The sequence below is a fragment of the Ascaphus truei genome, chromosome 2, assembly GCF_040206685.1.
Source record: "Ascaphus truei isolate aAscTru1 chromosome 2, aAscTru1.hap1, whole genome shotgun sequence".
Classification (NCBI taxonomy): domain Eukaryota; kingdom Metazoa; phylum Chordata; class Amphibia; order Anura; family Ascaphidae; genus Ascaphus; species Ascaphus truei.
In genome coordinates this window covers 65,037,320-65,044,239 of record NC_134484.1, presented here as the reverse complement: position 1 = coordinate 65,044,239, position 6,920 = coordinate 65,037,320, and the positions used below count along the sequence as shown (strand labels likewise).

The 6,920-nt window shown below is 49.5% G+C and overlaps 1 protein-coding gene across 3 annotated transcripts in view; it reads right to left on the bottom strand.

The window, feature by feature from the left end:
• RGS22 (regulator of G protein signaling 22) overlaps positions 1-6,920 on the bottom strand; it is a 174,172-nt gene that overhangs the window by 126,470 nt on the left and 40,782 nt on the right. The window lies entirely within an intron of this gene.

The window sequence follows — 6,920 nt, the reverse complement described above, 5'->3', positions numbered from 1 at the left end:
GTGAAGGGGGGGGGTGGAAGGGAGGGGGGTGGAGGGGAGGTGAAGGGGGGGGTGGAGGGGAGGTGAAGGGGGGGTGGAGGGGAGGTGAAGGGGGGGAGTGGAAGGGAGGTGAAGGGGGGGTGGAAGGGAGGTGAAGGGGGGGTGGAAGGGAGGGGGGTGGAGGGGAGGTGAAGGGGGGGGGGGTGGAGGGGAGGTGAAGGGGGGGTGGAGGGGAGGTGAAGGGGGGTGGAGGGGAGGTGAAGGGGGGAGGTAAATGGGGAGGTGAAGGGGGGTGGAAGGAGAAGTGGAGTGAGGGGAGGTGAAAGGAGGTGATGGGGGGTGAGGGGTGGGGTGAGGGGAGGTGAAGGCCGCTCACTCACCCATCCGGCAGGTCCCACGTGGATCTGAGGCGGGAGGCAGCGTGTTGTGGCCGCTCCCCCGCTGTGTCCCGGGCGCCGCCATCTTGGGCACTCGGCGCCGCGAGGCAGCCTGCCTGGCCACTGGCTGTTCCCCCGCCGGGGAGGGGTGAGTTGTAGCGCCGGGGAGGGGGGGGCATGTATATGTGTGGGGGGGGAGAGGTGGGAGATATAGAGGGGGGTCTCGCACGGCCGCTGACACTGGGTGGGGGGGGGGGGGCGCTGAAGGGGTAATAATAGTGTGTGTGTCCCGCTGACTGTAGCGGCGCCGGGGGAGGGGGGGGGGTCGGGGTGAAAGCGCGGGAGACACGGGGAGAGGAGGAGGTGCGCGCGGGTGCTGCTAACACTGTGAGCCCCGCTAATGTATGTAACAGTGTGTGTGTGTGTGTGTGTGTGAGTGTGTGTGTGTGTGTGTCACTGTGTGTGTGTCTGTCACTGTGTGTGTGTCACTGTGTGTGTGTCTGTGTCACTGTGTGTGTGTCTGTCACTGTGTGTGTGTGTCCCTGTGTGTGTGTGTGTGTGTGTGTGTCTGTCACTGTGTGTGTGTGTGTGTGTGTGTGTGTCCCCCTGTGTGTGTGTGTGTGTGTGTGTGTCCCCCTGTGTGTGTGTGTGTGTCCCTGTGTTCCCTGTGTTCCCTGTGTGTGTGTGTGTGTCCCTGTGTGTGTGTGTGTCCCTGTGTGTCCTTTGGCCCGTCACTCCGCCTCAGGCCAATGAGAGGTGTGCGGGGGCGGGCAGCCAAGGGACCAATGAGATTTCCCCTAGGGACACCGGACATCCAGGCAGGCAGGCAAACATACAGTGCTTTCACTAATATAGTATAAGATTGGAGGGGTATTTTTATATGTTTTGGGAGGATGTGGGAGTATTTTTATATGTATTGGGGAAGGGCTATATTTTTATATGTATTGGGAGGGTCTTGCATATTTTAGCATTGTTTCCAGTATTTTTGGACACACCACCTGGCAATCCTATCTGCCCCACCCCCACCCCTTCACCCCCCCAGCCATCTTGCAGCCAACGGCCTAACGCCCTCCCCCCTTCCCCGTAGCACCGGCACCCCCTTCGCAGCCACCAGCCCTCCCGCAGCAATGGCCCCCCAGTAGCAGCCACTGTTGCCCCCCCCCCGCAGTACCAGCCACAGGCACCCCCAATAGCAACCACCCCCCCCTCAGTAGCAGCCACGGACCACCCGCCCTCCAAAGCCACCAGACCACCCGCCCTCCCAAAGCCACCGCCTCCCCCCCCCTGCAGCCACCGGCCCTCCCACAGTCATTGGCCCACCCCCCACCCCGCAGCCACCGGGCCTGACCTGAGACAATCCACAAGGTAAGTCTGATTTTTATTTGTATTGGGGGTGTATTTTGTATATGTATTGGGGGGGGGGTATATTTTTATATGTATTGGGGGTGGGGTGTATTTTTATATGTATTGGGGGGGTGTATTTTTATATATATTGGGGGGTTAAATAAAAGTTGCGCACTAAAAACTTTTTCCTGTGGTAGGTGCGCTATGGGTTCATGGGGGAGGGCCCTGCTCCTTTCATTTGTCCTGGGCCTCATGATTTCTGTTGGCCCTGTCTTGAAACCCTCCTAACAGTGCTTACAATTTTCAATGTGTCCCATTATCTGAAGAGGCGATTACACAAGTACTCCTAACATTAATATCAAACAGCCAATGTGGGCCTGACCTACTACAATCAAACTTCCTATGACTCAGTGCCCCAGCCATTGCCAAGCTGCTTGCCTCCCTAATCAACTCTATGTTATCTTCAGGCCATATCCCACAGACCAGAAAAACTGATAGAGTTGTCCCAATCTACAAAGGTGAAGCTGGGATAATCCACTCATGCAATATTCCTAGATTTTGCAAAGGCTTTTGCTCTTTCTTTCTCTCCTCAGACTCCCCTGTTCTTCTCCTTGGGGAATTCAATTGCCACATTGATTACCCCTCTCTCCCTTGGGCTTCCCGCTTTCTCTCTAACCTCTTCTTTTGGCCTTCAACAGTGGACTGCAGCCAGCACCCACAAGAATGGCCACAACCTACTGTAGACCTGGTTTTCACTAAAAACTTTTCTCTCACTGATTTCTCTATTTCCCCTTTCCTCTCTCTGACCATCACCTCATCTCATTTTCTCTCCCTCTCCATCTCCCCCTTGTTTCTGCAGAAATTGCGCTCTATTAACCTACCAACTTTTAATTACACTTTACGCTCCTCCCTCTCCTCTCTCAGCCCTGCTACAGACCCTGACAATCTGGTCAGGAATGACAACTCTGCCTTATCCTCCTCTCTTGATCTACATGCCCCGCTTTCTCTCAGCTGTCCTCGCCCTTCTAACCCCAGACCCTGGCTAAACTCCCACACAAGCATGCTGTGTTCCCCCACTCATTCCTCTGAACGCCTCTGGAGGAAATCTCACACTCTCGCAAACTTCCTTCACTACAAATGTATGCTGTCCTGTTTCAACTCTGACATCTCTCAGGCTAAACAAACCTACTTTTCTTCACTAATCAACACGCACAAGTCTAACCCACGCTGACTCTTCTCTGTCTTTGACTCTCTACTTAGACCACCCTCGGCTGCCTCTTCTTCTTCCTCCATCTCACCTCTGGACTTTGCTGACTATTTTAAGGAAAGGTGGAATCCATACATCAGAACATCCCCTCTGTTGCCTCCTCCCATCACACACCGCTTCCTAACTCTCCTCCTGCCTTCCTTGACTCTTTTACCGCTGTCTCGGAGGAGGATGTGTCACTGCTGATCTCCTCTTCTCCCTCTCTCACAAAGATTTTTAACTCTTCCCTCTACTCTTGTACCTTTCCCTCCTCCTTCAAACATGCAACAGTTATACCATTACTCAAAAAAAGCAAGCTTGACCCTACCTGTCTTTATAACTATCGACCTGTCTCCCACCTGCCTTTTGCCTCCAAACTTCTTGAACGTCTTGTATTCTCTCGATTGCTCCATTTTCTCAACACCTATTCTCTCCTAGACCCTCTACAATCTGGCTTCCGAATTGCTCACTCCACTGAAACAGCCCTCACTAAAATAACCGACGACCTCCATGCTGCCAAAGACAGAGGTCATTACACTCTGCTCATATTACTCGACCTCTCTGCAGCATGTGACACCGTGGACCACCCTCTTCTCCTTCACATTCTCCATACTCTTGGTTTTCGTAACAAAGCTCTATCCTGGATCTCCTCCTACCTCTCCCATCGTACTTTCAGTGTCTCTTTTGCTACCACCTCCTCCTCTATCGATCTCTCTGTGGGGGTATCCCATGGCTCTGTCCTGGGACTTCTTCTCTTTTCTCTGTACACACTTTCTCTAGGTGACTGTTGCAGGGTACATGCAACTACACACGTGGGTTTCTTGACAAGGCTTATTTATTTAGCCTTAAAAGATATACAGCACACAAAACAAAAATAGCTTTTCATCAGCAACAAACAAAAATAGCTTTTTCTTCCGCAAACCAAACAAAACAGTTTCTCTTTAGCAGACAGTCTATAAATCAGGCAGTTACCCTTTTCCTATGCAGGGGACAGACAGTTCACAATTCAACTACCTTGCTACTCAGACCTTGTTACAGGAATCTCTTTAGCAGCTTACTCATCTCTCCTCAACAGCCAGGCTCCATGTGTCTACAGCCTGGGTTTTAACACACCTTGATTAGGCAGCTGGGATCCAACTAATTGTCCTGAGGTTCCCAGCTGAAGTTAACCTAGTCAGTGCTGCACTGCAGACTAGACATAGGTTTTCCAGGCATATAACTGGTGGCTTTTATTTACCCTGTCACAGTGACCTAATCACATCTCTTGGGTTTAAATATCACCTCTATGCTGACGACACACATATTTACCTTTCAACCCCTGACCTTACACCTGCTGTACAGACCAACGTTTCTGAATGTCTCTCTGCTATATCATCCTGGATGGCCGTCCGCCAACTTAAACTTAACATGGCAACAACAGAGCTCCTTATACTTCCTCCCAAACCTGGCCCTACTACCTCCTTCCATATTACTGTTGGAAGTACCATCATTCACCCAGTAGCCCAAGCATGCTGCTAGGGGTCACACTCGACTCCTCTCTCACATTCGCCCTCACATTCAAAACGTATCTAAAACCTGTTGCTTTTTCCTCCGCAATATAACAAAGATACGCCCTTCCTTCTGTTACTCGACTGCTAGAACTTTGACTCAGGCCCTCATTCTCTCCTGTCTCGATTACTGTAACCTCCTGCTGTCCGGCCTTCCTGCCTCTCACCTGTCTTCCCCACAATCTATCCTAAACGCTGCTGCCAGAATCACTCTACTCTTTCCTAAATCTGTCTCAGCGTCTCCCCTGCTGAAATCACTCTCCTGGATTCCTATCAAATCCCGCATCTCGCACTCAATTCGCCTACTCACTTTTAAAGCTTTACACTCTTCTGCTCCTCCTTACATCTCAGCCCTAATTTCTCGTTATGCACCATCCCGACTCTTGCGTTCTGCTCAAGGATGTCTTCTCTCTACCCCCTTTGTATCAATAGCCCTCTCCCGCCTTAAACCTTTCTCATTGACTGCCCCGCACCTCTGGAATGCCCTTCCCCTCAATACCCGACTAGCACCCTCTCTATCCACCTTTAAGACCCACTTGCTTAAAGGAGCATATAAGTAGCACCGTGGCTAATACTATACGCGATACATAAAGCTTGGCCCACTGCAGATGCACTTACCTGAATGTCCTCCTACTGTCTTTGTACATTCTCCCCACCAATTAGATTGTAAGCTCTTCGGAGCAGGGACTCCTCTTCTACAATATTACTTTCAAGCACTTATTCCCATGATCTGTTATTTGTATTATTTGTTTTTGTATTATTTGTTATTTATATGATTGTCACGTGTATTACTACTGTGAAGCGCTATGCACATTAATGGCGCTATATAAATAAAGACATACATACATACATGGTTGACAATGTTATCTTGTTAAACAAGCTTCAGTGCTCTGGAATAGGAAAAAATGCTTTAAACTAGTTTCATTCCTATTGGGTAGATCCCAATATGTGTCTATCTCGGGCTCTAACTCTAACCTCTTGAATATCCCCTGGGGGGTTCCACAAGGCTCTTTTGCGGCACCCACTCTTTTCAATCTTCATTAATGATCTACAGTTTGTAAGTGAGCTGACGACACAATCTTATATGCACACAGCCCTAGCCTCTCTGACCTTGAACATGTACTTGAATCTGATTTTTTTCAAGGCTTGAACACTGGATTTACCAAAACAAACAATTTTTAAACACTGTAAAGCTGTAACTATGGTACTTGGAACTAAAGCAAAATTTCTAAAGCTACCAATGACAGACCTTCAGATCAGAACAAACTCCAACACCATTCTTGCCCCGGTCACTAGTTTAAAATATCTGGGCATATGCCATTTAACATTTCAGTTGCATATTGATACCCTGATCATCCTATGCCAAACTGGGTGTACTTTATAGAAACAAATCCTCCCTGTGGAGCCATGATTAGAATTGGATTCTGTAGTTTCCCGGCCTCTATCTGAAATATGGACAAGTGGGTGCCAACCAATCAGCGGTCACCTTTCCTCCCCTGGGGGCTCAATTGGAGCGAACCAATCATGTCTGTGGGCGGTGACAGTGCTTACGGATAACCTCCTGGGGCATAGCTTTGGGAGCGTGGGAAATTGGAACTGACCAATGGAAACCGAGCCGACTGGGCTAGGTCCCATGCCTTGGTTACTGATTTCAGCTCCATACGTCCTGCTGAGATAGATGTCTCGCTGCTGGGTGAGAACAATGCCTCCACTTTGGAAGTGAGGACTCTCTCAGCAAAAGGGCTCGTCCTTCCCCACCTCACCATTGTCCACAAGCACAGCACAGGGCCCCACACAAAGCCTACCCCTCAGACTCACTGTATGCTGGCCACTTCACCATTATTACGGGCCCAAACATACAGTGAGTCACACAAAATGACATGGACACCACAAGTGCAAAATAATTACACTAACCATTACACTGTTAGACCTAGTTACAAATACCTAGCCTCAGGTTATACATTTAGCAGGGCTGACAGCCATTTACCAGTCCTGAGATAACCTGTTAACCCCATCATCTGGGTCGCCATCTTGTCTGACAGGGGCAACAAGCGGACTTAACCTTTAATATACTGTGCCTCGCAGCCCCTACCGTCACAGTGCCTTTCCATTCCAGAGTGCTTTACAGTTATGTAAATGGATAAAATCTTCTCACATGGAAGTGACTTCACAGCATAATGAATGAGGGCTGCAGTTTTGACATACACTGAAGTTTAAATTTTTGCTTTGTGCAAGTAATGGTAATAATTTCCCTCCCCCATCACCCCTGTTTGTTCTATGTGAGATGTCCAAGATTGAATTCAGCACAACAATGAGAAGTTATCTTCAGACTGGACCTTTAAGTGAAATCCCGGCATCGTGTTTATAATGGCAGTCTCTACATGGGGAACTGGAGAAAAAGAGCAAACTTCTTTTCACCCGGTTGAA